Source organism: Cherax quadricarinatus, chromosome 29 (assembly GCF_038502225.1).
Source record: "Cherax quadricarinatus isolate ZL_2023a chromosome 29, ASM3850222v1, whole genome shotgun sequence".
In the NCBI taxonomy this organism is placed as follows: domain Eukaryota; kingdom Metazoa; phylum Arthropoda; class Malacostraca; order Decapoda; family Parastacidae; genus Cherax; species Cherax quadricarinatus.
In genome coordinates, this window is record NC_091320.1 from 25,662,308 (window position 1) to 25,682,537 (window position 20,230).

General features: G+C 39.4%; 1 protein-coding gene across 4 annotated transcripts in view; it reads left to right on the top strand.

Moving 5' to 3' along the window:
* Positions 1-20,230, top strand: part of LOC128690374 (serine-rich adhesin for platelets-like) — a 364,642-nt gene that overhangs the window by 265,867 nt on the left and 78,545 nt on the right. The gene's annotated exons all lie outside the window — the stretch shown is intronic.

The window sequence follows — 20,230 nt, forward strand, 5'->3', positions numbered from 1 at the left end:
ATATCCCTCCAAACTGCTAATATCCCCAACCCCTCCTTTAGAGTGCAGGCATTGTACTTCCCATTTCCAGGACTCAAGTCCGGCTATATAAAAATAACCAGTTTCCCTGAATCCCTTCACTAAATATTACCCTGCTCACACTCCAACAGATCGTCAGGCCCCAAATACCTTTCGTCTCCATTCACTCCTATCGAACACGCTCGTGCACGCCTGCTGGAAGTCCAAGCCTCTCGCCCACAAAACCTCCCTTACCCCTTCCTTCCAACCTTTTCTAGGATGACCCCTACCCTGCCTTTTTTCCCCTACAGATTTATATGCTCTCCATGTCATTATACTTTGATCCATTCTCTCTAAATGACCAAGCCACCTCAACAACCCCTCTTCAGCCCTCTGACTAATACTTTTATTAACTACACATCTTCTAATTTCCACACTCCGAATTTTCTGCATAATATTTACACCACATATTGCCCGTAGACAGGACATCTCCACCGCCTCCTCGCTGCTGTATTCACAACCCAAGCTTCACACCCATATAAGAGTGTTGGTACTATTATACTTTCATACTTTCATACATTCCCTTCTTTGCCTCCATAGATAATGTTTTTTTGTTTCCACATATACCTCAGCGCACCACTCACCTGTTTTCCCTTATCAATTCTATGATTAACCTCATCCTTCATAAATCCATCCGCCGACACGTCAACTCCCAAGTATCTGAAAACATTCACTTCTTCCATACTCCTTCTCCCCAATTTGATATCCATTTTTTCTTTATCTAAATCATTTGGTACCCTCATCACCTTACTCTTTTCTATGTTCACTTTCAACTTTCTACCTTTACTCACACTCCCAAACTCATCCACTAACCTTTGCAATTTTTCTTTAGAATCTCCCATGGGCACGGTATCATCAGCAAAAAGCAACTGCAAATACCATTTTGTATTTGATTCCCCATAATTTAATCCCACCCCTCTCCCGAACACCCTAGCATTTACTTCTTTTACAACCCCATCTATAAATATATTAAACAACCATGGTGACATTACACATCCCTGTCTAAGACATACTTTTACTGGGAAGTAGTCTCCCTCTCTTCTACACACCCTAACCTGAACCTGACTATCCTCATAAAAATTCTTTACAGCATTTAGTAACTTACCACCTATTCTATATACTTGCAACATCTGCCACATTGCTCCCCTATCCACTCTATCGTATGCCTTTTCTAAATCCATAAATGCAATAAAAACTTCCCTACCTTTATCTAAATACTGTTCACATGTATGCTTCAATGTAAACACTTGATCTACACATCCCCTACCCACTCTCAAATCTCCTTGCTCATCCTCAATCCTACATTCTGTCCTACCTCTAATTCTTTCAATTATAACCCTACCGTACACTTTTCCTGGTATACTCGGTAAACTTATTCCTCTATAATTTATACAATCTCTCTTGTCCCCCTTCCCTTTATATAAAGCGGCTATACATACTCTCTGCTAATCCCTAGGTACCTTCCCCTCTTTCATACATTTATTAAACAAAAATACCAACCACTCCAACACTATATCCCCCTTCCCCCTGCTTTTAACCCTTCGACTGTTTTGGTCGTATATATACGTCTTACGAGGTACCATGTTTGACGTATATACATGTATACTCATAAATTCTAGCAGCTTTAAATCAAGCAGTGATGTGAGAGAATGGGTCTGTGTGGTCAGTGTGCACCATATATAAAAAATCCTGGAGCATGCAGTGCATAATGAGAATTTTTTTTTTTTTAATTAAAATGACGACTTTGTGGTCTGTTTTCTCATAGTATTTATGGTTGTATTCTCATTTTCTTGGTCTCATTTAATAGAATGGAAAACATATTATAGAAATTGAGGTGATTTTGATTGGTTTTACTATAAAAAGAACCTGGAAATGGAGCTCAAAATAGGGGAAATGTTTGATTTTTGCCAATGTTCAAAAATAAACAAATGATGTCATTGTCCAGTAAGTGTCCAACTAGCCATTCTAATATGCAGTCATGAATGTGTTGGCATTATTTGTACAATTATTACAGTATTGTAGTAGTCTGCATAATAGTAAGTCTTCTATTTTTTGTTTGAATAAAAATTCAAAATAGAAAGCAAGAGTAATATCAGAGGGGCCTGGAGACATGACTGATGAACAAAGAAAATGTTATTTTAGAGCCAGGAATGTCTGCATTGTTCATTCTGGACCGTATTTTGAAATTGTCATATTTTTTAATTTTCGTGAAATTGGCCAAATTGCAAATTTCTGACCATGTTCTTGGGTAGTTGAAATCAGTAAATGGGCAGTTTCTTGTGCTCAGTCGATAGAAAAAATGGAGTTCTAAAGAAATAGCTATGAGTTTGGTCGATTGGAGCAAGGGAATTAGCCGAAAATAGGGGTCAAAGTGGGCATAATCGCCGATTTGTAAATATCGCCGAGGTTGCTAACTTTGCGAGAGCGTAATTCCGTCAGCTTTCCATCAAATTTCGTGCTTTTGGTGTCATTACAATCGGGAAAAGATTCTCTATCGTTTCATAAGAAAAAATAATTTTTTTTTTAACTCTTTCAGGGTCTGTGCCGTAGATCTACGGCTTTACGTTCAGGGTCCAAACCGTAGATCTTTGCCATGAGCTCAGCTCACTCTGATAAGCTGTGAGTGGTAAATTTGGGCCTAGATACGAGAGAATACATCTATGTAGTATGTGTGCACCACATAAAACAAATCCTGCAGCACACAGTGTATAATGAGAGAAAAAAAACTGAGACTGATTTTCGATTAAAACAGCGACTTTGCAGTGTTTTTTTATATGTTTTTTATAGTTGTGTTTGCGATTTCTTGGTCTCATTTGATAGAATATAAGGTATATTACAGAAATAGAGATGATTTTGATTGGTTTTAGCAATGGAAATGGCTTGAAACTGAGCTCAAATTAGTGGAAATGTTAAATATTTGCCGATGTTCAAGAGTAAACAAACGACCTCACACATCTAATACACGCCAGCTGGTGGGTCTGATATTCATTCACAAATGTGGTGATGATATTTGTACAATTATTACAATATTGCATAAGAATAAATCTTCTATTTTTTGGTTTGAATAAAAATTAATTGTGAATAAAAAATAAAAATGGAATTCATTTGTAAAGCCTGAAAAAGTACCTAATGAACAGAGGAAATGTTAGTTTAGTGCCAGGAATACCTACATTGTTTATTCTGGACTCTATTTTGAAATTGGAATATTTTGAACTTTGTGTTAAATTGGCCAAATTACCAATTTTCATTCACTTTATTTTGTAGTTGAAACAGTTGACTTGGCAATTTCTTGTGCTCAATCGATAGAATAGAAGTAATACTAGTGAAATAGCTAAGAATTTGGTCGACTGGAATAATATAATTGGCCTAAAATGAGAGTCAAAGCCGGCAAAATCGCCGATTCGTAAGTATTGCTGACACATCAAAATTCGCGAGAGCATAATTTCGTCAGTTTCCTATCAAATTTCGTACTTTTTGTTTTATTACCTTTAGAAATAGATTCTCTACCATTTTATAAGAAAAAATAAAAAAAAATTTTTTTGAAAATTCTTGGACCCTGGTGCGCACTTCGAAATTTGGCCTCTGGACCCTGAAAGGGTTAAATTTTGCAACACCAGGAGACACCTCAGGATTAGGGGTTGCGACAGTCAATGGGTTAATATTTCTGTTGTGATCCCGTCAATTCCAGCTGCTTTACCCCCTTTCATTCTACGTAATGCCTCACGCACCTTCCCCACACTCACATCCTGTTCTTCTTCACTCGTAAAAGATGGTATACCTCCCTGGCCAGTGCATGAAATTACCACTTCCCTTTCATCATCATTCAACACTTTCACCACACTCACACATAATCACTGTTTTTGTAGAGGTTCTCAGAATACAAGAGTTTAGAAGCATATACGTATAAAGATACACAACATATCCCTCCAAACTGCCAATATCCCAAACCCCTCCTTTAAAGTGCAGGCATTGTACTTCCCATTTCCAGGACTCAAGTCCGACTATATGAAAATAACCGGTTTCCCTGAATCCCTTCACTAAATATTACCCTGCTCACACTCCAACAGATCGTCAGGTCCCAAGTACCATTCGTCTCCATTCACTCCTATCTAACACGCTCACGCACGCTTGCTGGAAGTCCAAGCCCCTTGCCCACAAAACCTCCTTTACCCCCTCTCTCCAACCCTTTCGAGGATGACCCCTACCTCGCCTTCCTTACCCTATAGATTTATATTCTTTCCATGTCATTCTACTTTGATCCATTCTCTCTAAATGACCAAACCACCTCAACAACCCCTCTTCTGCCCTCTGACTAATACTTTTATTAACTCCACACCTTTTCCTAATTTCCACACTCTGAATTTTCTGCATAATATTTACACCACACATTGCCCTTAGACAGGACATCTCCACTGCCTCCAAGTGTCTCCTCGCTGCTGCATTTACCACCCAAGCTTCACACCCATATAAGAGTGTTGGTACTACTATACTTTCATACATTCCCTTCTTTGCCTCCATAGATAACGTTTTTTTGACTCCACATATACCTCAATGCACCACTCACCTTTTTTCCCTCATCAATTCTATGATTAACCTCATCCTTCATAAGTCCATCCGCCGACACGTCAACTCCCAAGTATCTGAAAACATTTACTTCTTCCATACTCATTTTTATTTTTATTATTACACTGGCCGATTCCCACCAAGGCAGGGTGGCCCGAAAAAGAAAAACTCTCACCATCATTCACTCCATCACTGTCTTGCCAGAAGGGTGCTTTACACTACAGTTTTTAAACTGCAACATTAACACCCCTCCTTCAGAGTGCAGGCACTGTACTTCCCATCTGCAGGACTCAAGTCCGGCCTGCCGGTTTCCCTGAACCCCTTCATAAATATTACTTTGCTCACACTCCAACAGTACGTCAAGTATTAAAAACCATTTGTCTCCATTCACTCCTATCAAACACGCTCATGCATGCCTGCTGGAAGTCCAAGCCCCTCGCACACAAAACCTCCTTTACCCCCTCCCTCCAACCTTTCCTAGGCCGACCCCTACCCCGCCTTCCTTCCACTACAGACTGATACACTCTTGAAGTCATTCTGTTTCGCTCCATTCTCTCCACATGTCCAAACCACCTCAACAACCCTTCCTCAGCCCTCTGGACAACAGTTTTGGTAATCCCGCACCTCCTCCTAACTTCCAAACTACGAATTCTCTGCATTATATTCACACCACACATTGCTCTCAGACATGACATCTCCACTGCCTCCAGCCTTCTCCTCGCTGCAACATTCATCACCCATGCTTCACACCCATATAAGAGCGTTGGTAAAACTATACTCTCATACATTCCCCTCTTTGCCTCCAAGGACAAAGTTCTTTGTCTCCACAGACTCCTAAGTGCACCACTCACCCTTTTCCCCTCATCAATTCTATGATTCACCTCATCTTTCATAGAGCCATCTGCTGACACGTTCACTCCCAAATATCTGAATACATTCACCTCCCTCCAATCTGATATCCAATCTTTCATCACCTAATCTTTTTGTTATCCTCATAACCTTACTCTTTCCTGTATTCACTTTCAATTTTCTTCTTTTGCACACCCTACCAAATTCATCCACCAATCTCTGCAACTTCTCTTCAGAATCTCCCAAGAGCACAGTGTCATCAGCAAAGAGCAACTGTGACAACTCCCACTTTATGTGTGATTCTTTATCTTTTAACTCCACGCCTCTTGCCAAGACCCTCGCATTTACTTCTCTTACAACCCCATCTATAAATATATTAAACAACCATGGTGACATCACACATCCTTGTCTAAGGCCTACTTTTACTGAGAAATAATTTCCCTCTTTCCTACATACTCTAACTTGAGCCTCACTATCCTCGTAAAAACTCTTCACTGCTTTCAGTAACCTACCTCCTACACCATACACCTGCAACATCTGCCACATTGCCCCCCTATCCACCCTGTCATACGCCTTTTCCAAATCCACAAATGCCACAAAGACCTCTTTAGCCTTATCTAAATACTGTTCACTAATATGTTTCACTGTAAACACCTGGTCCACACACCCCCTACCTTTCCTAAAGCCTCCTTGTTCATCTGCTATCCTATTCTCCGTCTTACTCTTAATTCCTTCAATAATAACTCTACCATACACTTTGCCAGGTATACTCAACAGACTTATCCCCCTATAATTTTTGCACTCTCTTTTATCCCCTTTGCCTTTATACAAAGGAACTATGCATACTCTCTGCCAATCCCTAGGTACCTTACCCTCTTCCATACATTTATTAAATAATTGCACCAACCACTCCAAAACTATATCCCCACCTGCTTTTAACATTTCTATCTTTATCCCATCAATCCCAGCTGCCTTACCCCCTTTCATTTTACCTACTGCCTCACGAACTTCCCCCACACTCACAACTGGCTCTTCCTCACTCCTACAAGATGTTGTTCCTCCTTGCCCTATACACGAAATCACAGCTTCCCTATCTTCATCAACATTTAACAATTCCTCAAAATATTCCCTCCATCTTCCCAATACCTCTAACTCTCCATTTAATAACTCTCCTCTCCTATTTTTAACTGACAAATCCATTTGTTCTCTAGGCTTTCTTAACTTGTTAATCTAACTCCAAAACTTTTTCTTATTTTCAACAAAATTTGTTGATAACATCTCACCCACTCTCTCATTTGCTCTCTTTTTACATTGCTTCACCACTCTCTTAACCTCTCTCTTTTTCTCCATATACTCTTCCCTCCTTGCATCACTTCTACTTTGTAAAAACTTCTCATATGCTAACTTTTTCTCCCTTACTACTCTCTTCACATCATCATTCCACCAATCACTCCTCTTCCCTCCCGCACCCACTTTCCTGTAACCACAAACTTCTGCTGAACACTCTAACACTACATTTTTAAACCTACCCCATACCTCTTCGACACCATTGCCTATGCTCTCTTTAGCCCATCTATCCTCCAATAGCTGTTTATATCTTACCCTAACTGCCTCCTCTTTTAGTTTATAAACCTTCACCTCTCTCTTCCCTGATGCTTCTATTCTCCTTGTATCCCATCTACCTTTTACTCTCAGTGTAGCTACAACTAGAAAGTGATCTGATATATCTGTGGCCCCTCTATAAACATGTACATCCTGAAGTCTACTCAACAGTCTTTTATCTACCAATACATAATCCAACAAACTACTGTCATTTTGCCCTACATCATATCTTGTATACTTATTTATCCTCTTTTTCTTAAAATATGTATTACCTATAACTAAACCCCTTTCTATACAAAGTTCAATCAAAGGGCTCCCATTATCATTTACACCTCGCACCCCAAACTTACCTACCACACCCTCTCTAAAAGTTTCTCCTACTTTAGCATTCAGGTCCCCTACCACAATTACTCTCTCACTTGGTTCAAAGGCTCCTATACATTCACTTAACATCTCCCAAAATCTCTCTCTCTCCTCTGCATTCCTCTCTTCTCCAGGTGCATACACGCTTATTATGACCCACTTCTCGCATCCAACCTTTACTTTAATCCACATAATTCTTGAATTTACACATTCATATTCTCTTTTCTCCTTCCATAACTGATCATTCAACATTACTGCTACCCCTTCCTTTGCTCTAACTCTCTCAGATACTCCAGATTTAATCCCATTTATTTCCCCCCACCGAAAGTCCCCTACCCCCTTCAGCTTTGTTTCGCTTAGGGCCAGGACATCCAACTTCTTTTCATTCATAACATCAGCAATCATCTGTTTCTTGTCATCCGCACTACATCCACGCACATTTAAGCATCCCAGTTTTATAAAGTTTTTCTTCCTCTCTTTTTTAGTAAAAGTCTACAGGAGAAGGGGTTACTAGCCCATTGCTCCCGGCATTTTAGTCGCCTCATACGACACGCATGGCTTACGGAGGAAAGATTCTTTTCCACTTCCCCATGGACAATAGAAGAAATAAGGAGGAACAAGGGTTATTTAGAAAAAGGAGAAAAACCTAGATGTATGTATATATATATATGCATGTGCGTGTCTGTGAAGTGTGACCAAAGTGTAAGTAGGAGTAGCAAGATATCTCTGTTATCTAGCGTGTTTATGAGACAGAAAAAGAAACCAGCAATCCTACCATCATGCAAAACAGTTACAGGTTTCTGTTTCACAGTCATCTGGCAGGACGGTAGTACTTCCCTGGGTGGTTGCTGTCTACCAACCTACTACCTCCATACTCCTCCTCCCCAATTTGATATCCAATTTTTCTTTATCTAAATCATTTGATACCCTCATCACCTTACTCTTTTCTATGTTCACTTTCAACTTTCTACCTTTACACACATTCCCAAACTCATCCACTAACCTTTGCAATTTTTCTTTAGAATCTCCCATAAGCACAGTATCATCAGCAAAAAGTAACTGTGTTAATTCCCATTTTGAATTTGATTCCCCATAATTTAATCCCACCCCTCTCCCAAACACCCTAGCATTTACTTTTTACAACCCCATCTATAAATATATTAAACAACCATGGTGACATTACACATCCCTGTCTAAGACCTACTTTTACCGGGAAGTAGTCTCCCTCTCTTCTACACACCCTAACCTGAGCCTCGCTATCCTCATAAAAACGCTTTACAGCATTTAGTAACTTACCACCTATTCCATATACTTGCAACATCTGCCACGTTGCTCCCCTATCCACTCTATCATATGCCTTTTCTAAATCCATAAATGCAATAAAAACTTCCCTACCTTTATCTAAATACTGTTCACATACAGGTCTCCCTCAACATTCGCGAGGGTTAGGGGATCAAGAGCCTCGCGAATGTTGAAAAACTGTGAATGTTTGGTGCCCCCAATATATTGTAGGGGAATATAATACAATACTGCTTCCTTAACTTGTTGAACCATGAACAATCATAAAATACATGAAAACGTCGTAAATTGTACTAAATAGTATATACATGTTATGCTTTAATAACATGTATGTTATTAAATACCACAGACTCCACCACTGCCTCCACCACTTCCCCAACCACTGCGAGTCCCTACTACCCTCCCTCCGACCGCTGCAACTGGCAGCCAGCCCTCCCACCACTCAGTGTGGTGAGTGTTTTGTTTGTTCATTATTTGCTATTAAACTACAGTATAAATAATGTAAACCCATTCATGGCTGCATATTGCAATGGCGGTGACATCATGCATTTACTCTTGAACACAGCAAAGAATCAAACATTTCTGCTACTGCTAATAATAACAATAGTAATAATAATAATAATAATAATAATAATAATAATAATACAATATAATTGAAGAAGGAAATTGTACAAAAATACGAGGGAGTGGTTGACACATCGTCAGTGTGGCTTTGTTTATGCTGGAGTGAGTGTTAGTCTCCGTGCTCTTCCAAACATTTCATGATAATTCAGCGGTTGAGGCAGTGGTATTTAATAACATATATGTTATAAATAATAATAGTACATATTATTAATAACATGTATTATTATTATTAATAACATGTATGTTATTAAATACCACTGCCTCAATCGCTGCCTCAACAGCTGCCTCACCCACTGCCTCAATCGCTGCCTCAACAGCTGCCTCACCCACTGCCTCAATCGCTGCCTCAACAGCTGCCTCACCCACTGCCTCAATCGCTGCCTCAACAGCTGCCTCACCCACTGCCTCAATCGCTGCCTCAACAGCTGCCTCAACGGCTGCCTCACCCATTGCCTCAACAGCTGCCTCACCCACTGCCTCAATCACTGCCTCAACAGCTGCCTCACCCACTGCCTCAATCGCTGCCTCAACAGCTGCCTCAACCACTGCCTCAATCGCTGCCTCAACCACTGCCTCAATCGCTGCCTCAACAGCAGCCTCAACAGCTGCCTCACCCACTGCCTCAATCGCTGCCTCAACCACTGCCTCTACCACTCCAGTCGCACTCAATCTACAAGCACCAAACAATGAATTATTGTGAAATGTTTGGAAGAGAACGGAGACTAATGTTCACTCCAGCATAAACAAAGCCACACTGACGATGTGTCAACCACTCCCTCGTATTTTTGTACAACTTCCTTCTTCAATTATACATGTATCGTATTTATTATTATTATTATTATTATTATTATTATTATTATTATTACTATTCTTATTATTAGCAGTAGCAGAAATGTTTGATTCTTTGCTGTGTTCAAGAGTAAACACATGATGTCACCGTCTAATACCTGTCCGAATAGCCATTGCAATATGCAGTCATGAATGGGTTTACATTATTTATACTGTAGTTTAATAGCAAATAATGAACAAACAAAACACTCACCACACTGAGTGGTGGGAGGGCTGGCTGCTAGTTGCGGGGGTCGGTGGGAGGGTAGTAGGGACGGGGGGAAACTTGAATATAATTTGGCGGCTGGGAATTTGGTGGCTGGGAATTTGGCGGTTGGGAATTCGCGAATGTGTGAAGCCCGCGAAAGCTGAAAACGTGAATGTTGAGGGAGACCTGTATATGCTTCAATGTAAACACTTGATCTACACATCCCCTACCCACTCTGAAACCTCCTTGCTCATCCGCAATCCTACATTTTGTCTTACCTCTAATTCTTTCAATTATAACCCTACCATACACTTTTCCTGGTATACTCAGTAAACTTATTACTCTATAATTTTTACAATCTCTTTTGTCCCCTTTCCCTTTATATAAAGGGACTATACATGCTCTCCGCCAATCCCTAGGTACCTTACCCTCTTTCATACATTTATTAAACAAAAGTACCAACCACTCCAACACTATATCCCCCCCTGCTTTTAACATTTCTGTCATGATCCCATCAGTTCCAGCTGCTTTACCCTCTTTCATTCTACATAATGCCTCATGTACCTCCCCCACACTTACATTCTGCTCTTCTTCACTCCTAAAAGATGGTATACCTCCCTGACCAGTGCATGAAATTACCACCTCCCTTTCTTCCTCAACATTTAAAAGTTCCTCAAAATATTCTCGCCATCTACCTAATACCTCCCTCTCCCCATCTACTAACTCCCCTACTCTGTTTTTAACTGACAAATCCATACTTTCCCTAGGCTTTCTTAACTTGTTTAACTCACTCCAAAATTTTTTCTTATTTTCATTAAAATTTCTTGACAGTGCCTCTCCCACTCTGTCATCTGCTCTCCTTTTGCACTCTCTCACCGCTCTCTTCACCTTTCTTTTACTCTCCATATACTCTGCTTTTCTTATAACACTTCTGCTTTGTAAAAACCTCTCATAAGCTAACTTTTTCTCTTTTATCACACCCTTTACTTCATCATTCCACCAATCACTCCTCTTTCCACCTGCCCCCACCCTCCTATAACCACAAACTTCTGCCCCACATTCTAATACTGCATTTTTAAAACTATTCCAACCCTCTTCAACCCCCCAACTACTCATCTTTGCACTAGCCCACCTTTCTGCCAACAGTCGCTTATATCTCCCTCGAACTTCCTCCTCCCTTAGTTTATACACTTTCACCTCCCTCTTACTTGTTGTTGCCACCTTCCTCTTTTCCCATCTACCTCTTACTCTAACTGTAGCTACAACTAAATAATGATCCGAAATATCAGTTGCCCCTCTATAAACATGTACATCCTGGAGCCTACCCATCAACCTTTTATCCACCAATACATAATCTAACAAACTACTTTCATTACGTGCTACATCATACCTTGTATATTTATTTATCCTCTTTTTCATAAAATATGTATTACTTATTACCAAATCTCTTTCTACACATAGCTCAATTAAAGGCTCCCCATTTACATTTACCCCTGGCACCCCAAATTTACCTACTACTCCCTCCATAACATTTTTACCCACTTTAGCATTGAAATCCCCAACCACCATTACTCTCACACTTGATTCAAAACTCCCCATGCATTCACTCAACATTTCCCAAAATCTCTCTCTCTCCTCTACACTTCTCTCTTCTCCAGGTGCATACATGCTTACTATAACCCACTTTTCACATCCAATCTTTATTTTACTCCACATAATCCTTGAATTAATACATTTATAGTCCCTCTTTTCCTGCCATAGCTTATCCTTCAACATTATTGCTACTCCTTCTTTAGTTCTAACTCTATTTGAAACCCCTGACCTAATCCCATTTATTCCTCTCCATTGAAACTCTCCCACCCCCTTCAGCTTCGTTTCACTTAAATAAAATAAAAAAAATAAGCCAAGTTTTTTTTACACGTTTTCAAATGTAAAAAAAAAAAAGATCTACATTTTTTTACATACTTTCAAATGTTAAAAAAACGTAGATCTCTGTTTGGACAGTTTAAGGGTTAAATGTCGATGAAGAAAGGGAGGCGGTAATTTCATGCACTGGCCAGGGAGGTATACCATCTTTTAGGAGTGAAGAAGAGCAGGATGTAAGTGTGGGGGAGGTACGTGAGGCATTACGTAGAATGAAAGGGGGTAAAGCAGCTGGAACTGACGGGATCATGACAGAAATGTTAAAAGCAGGGGGGATATATAATGTTGGAGTAGTTGGTATTTTTGTTTAACAAATGTATGAAAGAGGGGAAGGTACCCAGGGATTGGCAGAGAGCATGTATAGTCCCTTTATATAAAGGGAAGGTGGACAAAAGAGATTGTAAAAATTATAGAGGAATTAGTTTACTGAGTATACCAGGAAAAGTGTGCATTAGGGTTATTATTGAAAGAATTAGAGGTAAGACAGGGTATAGGATTGTGGATGAGCAAGGAGGTTTTAGAGTGGGTAGGGGATGTGTAGATCAGGTGTTTACTTTGAAGCATATATGCGAACAGTATTTAGATAAAGGTAGGGAAGTTTTCATTGCATTTATGGATTTAGAATAGGCATATGATAGAGTGGATAGGGAAGCAATGTAGCAAATGTTGCAAGTATATGGAATAGGTGGTAAGTTACTAAATGCTGTAAAGAGCTTTTATGAGGACAGTGAGGCTCAGGTTAGGGTGTGTAGAAGAGAGGGAGACTATTTCTCGGTAAAAGTATGTCTTAGACAGGGATGTGTAATGTCACCATGGTTGTTTAATATATTTATAGATGGGGTTGTAAAAGTTACTTTTTGCTGATGATACTGTACTTACGGGTGATTCTAAAGAAAAATTGCAGAGGTTAGTGGACGAATTTGGGAGTGTGTGTAACGGTAGAAAGTTGAAAGTGAACATAGAAAAGAGTAAGGTGATGAGGGTATGAAGTAATTTAGATAAAGAATAATTGGATATCAAATTTGGGAGGAGAAGTATGGAAGAAGTGAATGTTTTCAGATATTTGGGAGTTGCCATATCAGCGGATTGATTTATGAAGGATGAGGTTAATCATAGAATTGATGAGGTAAAAAAGGTGAATGGTGCATTGAGATATATGTGGAGACAAAGAATGTTATCTATGGAGGCAAAAAAGGGAATGTATGAAAGTATAGTGGTACCAACACTCTTATATGGATGTGAAACTTGGGTTGTAAATGCTGCAGCGAGGAGGCAGTGGGGATGTCCTGTCTAAGAGCAATGTGTGGTGTAAATATTATGCAGAAAATTCGGAGTGTGGAAATTAGGAGAAGGTGTGGAATTAATAAAAGTATTAGTCAGAGGGCTGAAGAGGGGTTGTTGAGGTGGTTTGGTCATTTAGAGACAATGGATCAAGGTAGAATGACATGGAGAGCGTATAAATCTGTAGAGGAAGGAAGGCGGGGTAGGGGTTGTCCTTGAAAGGGTTGGAGGGAGGTGGTAAAGGAGGTTTTGTGGGCGAGGGGCTTGGACTTCCAGCAAGCGTGCATGAGCATGTTAGGAGTAAGTGGAGAAGAATGGTATTTGGCTCCTGATGAACTGTTGGAGTGTGAGCAGGGTAATATTTAGTGAAGGGATTCAGGGAAACCGGTTATTTTATATAACCGGACTTGAGTCATGGAAATGGGAAGTACAATGCCTGCACTTTAAAGAAGGGGTTCGGGATATTGGCAGTTTGGAGGGATATGTTGTGTATCTTTATACGTATATACATGTACTGTACTTCTAAACTGTTGTATTCTGGGCACCTCTGCAAAAACAGTGATTATGTGTGAGTGAGGTGAAAGTGTTGAATGATGATGAAAGTATTTTCTTTTTGGGGCACCCTGCCTCGGTGGGAGACGGCCGACTTGTTAAAAAAAAAAAAAATTAGCCTCTTTTGTTCCCCTTTCCTTTATATAAAGGAACTATACATGCTCTCTGCTAATCCCTGGGTACCTTCCCCTCTTTCATACATTTATTAAACAAAAATACTGAGGACTCCAACACTATATTTCCCCCTGCTTGTAACATTTCTGTCATGATCCCTTCAGTTCCAGCTGCTTTACCCCCTTTTCATTCTCCGGAATGCCTCACGCACCTCCCCCACACTCACATCCTGTTCTTGTTCACTCCTAAAAGATGTTATACCTTCTTGGCCAGTGCATGAAATTACCGCCTCCCTTTCTTCATCAACATTTAAAAGTTTATCCAAATACTCCCGCCATTTATCCAATACCTCCAGGTCCCCATCTACTAACTCCCCTACTCTGTTTTTAACTGACAAATCCATTCGTTCCCTAGACTTTCTTAACTTGTTTGTCTCGCTCCAAAATTTTCATTACAGCGGACCCCCGGTTTATGATCAGCTCCCAATGTGACCAATTATGTAAGTGTATTTATGTAAGTGCATTTGTATGTGTATGTTTGGGGGTCTGAAATGGACTAATCTAATTCACAATATTCCTTATGGGAACAAATTCAGTCAGTACTGGCACCTGAACATACTTCTGGAATGAAATAATATCGTAAACCGGGGGTCCACTGCATTATTATTATTATTATAATGGGGAAGCTCTCAACCCATAGGATTATACAGCACTTGTGGGGGGAGGGGGTGGAAGGTATTCAGGCTTAATTTAGGGAAGTGGAGCACAGATCCAATTCCCTAGATCAAGAGCCCCTCACCAGTGTCAAGGAACCTCCCTTGAGGGGGAAGCTCGCTAGTAACTCAGATTTAGGCTTGTAACTCAGAGCAGAAAATTGACCCAGTGACTGTTCATATTTCAAAAAACTTGTATGTTGGAGCATTCATAGGTTCCACTGCACTTAAATTTATTTAATTCATTTAATATTTCTTTAATAATAATAAAACTTTTATTTAATTTTAAATTTGGTTTGTAGCTCTTTGTTGGGCATATAAGTGGCTTGTTGGTTAGTATGTATTATATACTGTATACATGTGTGAGTACACACTACACAAATTACCCGCACATAGGAGAGAGGAACTTACGGTGTTTCGGTCTGTCTTGGACCATTTACAAAGTCACACTAACGAAAAGGAGAAAAGGAACTAGTATATATAGGCCAGCAGACAGGGATGGGATAAGAGAGATAGTAGGGAAGGAAGAAAAGTAGTGGTAGAGGTAGTAGTAGTAGTGGAATCAGTCCTGTGTGTTGGTTAATTTTGTATTATTCCAGTCACAGTATTGTGCCTTTTTATTATTTGAGTACACACTACTTGGCTATGACAGTTGTAGACCTACTGACGAAGGGAGGCATTTTTAAAACCTTATCTTAATGACATGCAGTATAAAATATCAAATCAAATATCAGACATGCCTATTGAGAAAATACAGGTGCACACTTACTACTAACAATCTTACATACCTTAATATTTATTGGAACTATTTATTTATTTATTATTTATTATCACACTGGCCGATTCCCACAAAGGCAGGGTGACCTGAAAAAGAAAAACTTTCACCATCATTCACTCCATCACTGTCTTGCCAGAAGGGTGCTTTACACTACAGTTTTTAAACTGCAACATTAACACCCCTCCTTCAGAATGCAGGCACTGTACTTCCCATCTCCAGGACTCAAGTCTGGCCTGCCGGTTTCCCTGAACCCCTTCATAAATGTTACTTTGCTCACACTCCAACAGCATGTCAAGTATTAAAAACCATTTGTCTCTATTCACTCCTATCAAACACGCTCATGCATGCCTGCTGGAAGTCCAAGCCCCTCGCACACAAAACCTCCTTTACCCCCTCCCTCCAACCTTTCCTAGGCCGACCCCTACCCCGCCTTCCTTCCACTACAGACTGATACACTCTTGAAGTCATTCTGTTTCGCTCCATTCTCTCTACATGTCCGAACCACCTCAACAACCCTTCCTCAGCCCTCTGGACAACAGTTTTGGTAATCCCGCACCTCCTCCTAACTTCCAAACTACGAATTCTCTGCATTATATTCACACCACACATTGCCCTCAGACATGACATCTCCACTGCCTCCAGCCTTCTCCTTGCTGCAACATTCATCACCCATACTTCACACCCATATAAGAGCGTTGGTAAAACTATACTCTCATACATTCCCCTCTTTGCCTCCAAGGACAAAGTTCTTTGTCTCCACAGACTCCTAAGTGCACCACTCACCCTTTTCCCCTCCTCAATTCTATAATTCACCTCATCTTTCATAGACCCATCCGCTGACACGTCCACTCCCAAATATCTGAATACATTCACCTCCTCCATACTCTTTCCCTCCAATCTGATATCCAATCTTTCATCACCTAATCTTTTTGTTATCCTCATTACCTTACTCTTTACTGTATTCACTTTTAATTTTCTTCTTTTGCACACCCTACCAAATTCATCCACCAATCTCTGCAACTTCTCTTCAGAATCTCCCAAGAGCACAGTGTCATCAGCAAAGAGCAACTGTGACAACTCCCACTTTATGTGTGATTCTTTATCTTTTAACTCCACGCCTCTTGCCAAGACCCTCGCATTTACTTCTCTTACAACCCCATCTATAAATATATTAAACAACCACGGTGACATCACACATCCTTGTCTAAGGCCTACTTTTACTGGGAAATAATTTCCCTCTTTCCTACATACTCTAACTTGAGCCTCACTATCCTCATAAAAACTCTTCACTGCTTTCAGTAACCTACCTCCTACACCATACACCTGCAACATCTGCCACATTGCCCCCCTATCCACCCTGTCATACGCCTTTTCCAAATCCATAAATGCCACAAAGACCTCTTTAGCCTTATCTAAATACTGTTCACTTATATGTTTCACTGTAAACACCTGGTCCACACATCCCCTACCTTTCCTAAAGCCTCCTTGTTCATCTGCTATCCTATTCTCCATCTTATTCTTAATTCTTTCAATAATAACTCTACCATACACTTTACCAGGTATACTCAACAGACTTATCCCCCTATAATTTTTGCACTCTCTTTTGTCCCCTTTGCCTTTATACAAAGGAACTATGCATGCTCTCTGCCAATCCCTAGGTACCTTACCCTCTTCCATACATTTATTAAATAATTGCACCAACCACTCCAAAACTATATCCCCACCTGCTTTTAACATTTCTATCTCTATCCCATCAATCCCGGCTGCCTTACCCCCTTTCATTTTACCTACTGCCTCACGAACTTCCCCCACACTCACAACTGGCTCTTCCTCACTCCTACAAGATGTTATTCCTCCTTGCCCTATACATGAAATCACAGCTTCCCTATCTTCATCAACATTTAACAATTCCTCAAAATATTCCCTCCATCTTCCCAATACCTCTAACTCTCCATTTAATAACTCTCCTCTCCTATTTTTAACTGACAAATCCATTTGTTCTCTAGGCTTCCTTAACTTGTTATTCTCACTCCAAAACTTTTTCTTATTTCAACAAAATTTGTTGATAACATCTCACCCACTCTCTCATTTGCTCTCTTTTTACATTGCTTCACCACTCTCTTAACCTCTCTTTTTCTCCATATACTCTTCCCTCCTTGCATCACTTCTACTTTGTAAAAACTTCTCATATGCTAACTTTTTCTCCCTTACTACTCTCTCTACATCATCATTCCACCAATCGCTCCTCTTCCCTCCCGCACCCACTTTCCTGTAACCACAACTTCTGCTGAACACTCTAACACTGTTTATATAATTCCACATAAGAATATAAGAAAGAAGGAGCTGAGCAGCAGGCCTAAGATCATTAACATATCAGACATTAATGACAGTTTTAAACCCTACCATGTATATGAAAAAAATACGAAAATATTTATTAATTACTACTGGCTTGAATACAATATTATCCCATGTAAACTTCAAGACGCCTAACTCTCAAGCTTCCTAAACAGTATGTCTTACTTGGTAATACCCTCATTTATTAAACCCATTTGTTTCACTGAGACATCTACTTCTACATTAGATCAAATTTGCACCAACGCAATTGAATTTTGATGTATGTGCAGTTCCAACAAGACAGCTATTAAATCAGTGAGGGGTGAATGTGTGTGTGTTTTTTTATGGGTTACTGTATCTGGTAAAAAAATTAATTGATCCACTTAAACCAGGTATGATTACTAATAATACAATACTTCACTATTCAATTTTTCTTGGTATAGACACTGAGCATTGTTAAAATATCACTGGAAAGCAGTGCAATAAAATTCAGACTTAAAATGAAGTATCAGTAAACTTTATCACAGCTTAAGATGTACAGTTAAAAAGGTACCCAGACAATATGCAGCTTCACTGTAGGTAATGTTTATTAGTAATTATTTTTTTTTTTTTTAACACATTATCTGTCTCCCACCAAGGCAGGGTGTAATAATTTTCATAATAAAACACCCAGTCATTACAATACACACATTTTCCTGATAACTAAACAAACCAAACAAAAAGACAAAGCTAATGGGCACTTCTTCTTTTCATTAAGGCAAATTGAATGAAAAAATAAGACACAGAGGCAGAGTAAGCTTTTTTTTTTTTTTTTTTTTACATACTGGCTATCTCCCACCAAGGCAGGGTGACCAAAAAAGAAAGAAACACTTTGACCATCATTCACACATAATTACTGTCTTTGCAGAAGCACACAGATATGACAGTTCAGATGTCATTCAAAACAGCAAATATCCCAACCCTCTCTTTTTAAAATGCAGGCATTGGTACTTCCCACCTCCAGGACTCAAGTCCTGCTGCCCGGTTTCCCTGAATCCCTTCACAAAATATTACCCTGCTCCCACTCCAACACTTTTAATTTCCATTTACATAACCTCCCAAATTAAACCACCACCGTTTGTAATTTTCCTTCAGAATCCCCTAAAAGAACTGTGTTATCAGCAAAGAAGAACTGGGATAACTCCCACATTGTATCATTGATACTATTTGCAGTAGAGAAGGAACAATATCAGATGTAAAATATTGGGTTAATATTTTTAGAAAATAGTTCAGGTATGCATAAATTATAATACATCAGGCACACATAAATTATAATGTGGGCATCAATGAGAAAACGGGTTCCAAGCTCCAGACACTAGTTAAAATTTTTAGGGTTGTTAAGTGGGGTACCTACTTAGCCTTACCTTAAAGTACATCAGCCAAGTTTTCATAAATATATTACAGATGATTATTATCATCTATAATGTGAAATATTTTTGTGTGTGTGTTCTTAGAAGTTCTTTCCAAAATGCATAATATAGCCCTGGAGTCCTGCGAAATTACAATACTTTTAAAAAATTATAACAAATTTTTGCCATTTTTTACTGTAAATAAATTTTTGGTGCTGTTAGTCTCAAAAGTCTAAACATTCTTGTGAATAGCAGTTGTTGTAATTCATATGGTAAAAGAAATTAATAAATTGATATTGTGACTAACATGACGAGGTTATTTGGACTTTGTGTAAGCTTAACTGTTGCTCTGAAGTCTTTATACTAGTGGCTTACAGCAGTTGCCTGAAGCATAGCTATCACTAAAGTAAAATCACTTTTCTAAATTAAAATTAAGAAATACTTAATTCTTTCTGCCTGTTTTGAGCAATACTTGAAATAGTTATAATGGGGTAAGTTATCCCTTTTCTCCATGGGGAAGTGGAAAGTAATTCTTCCTCCATAAGCCATGTGTTTCTTAAGAGGCGACTGAAATGCTGGGAGCAATGGGCGAGTAACCCCTTCACCTGTATAAATTACTAAATTTAAAATGAAAAACTTTCACTGTTCTTTTTAGGTCACCCTGCCTTGGTGGGATATGGCCGGTTCGTTATCCCTTTATGGATAACCCATTACTTGGGAAACAAAGTAGTTGCAATGCCATTGCAGTAAAGTAT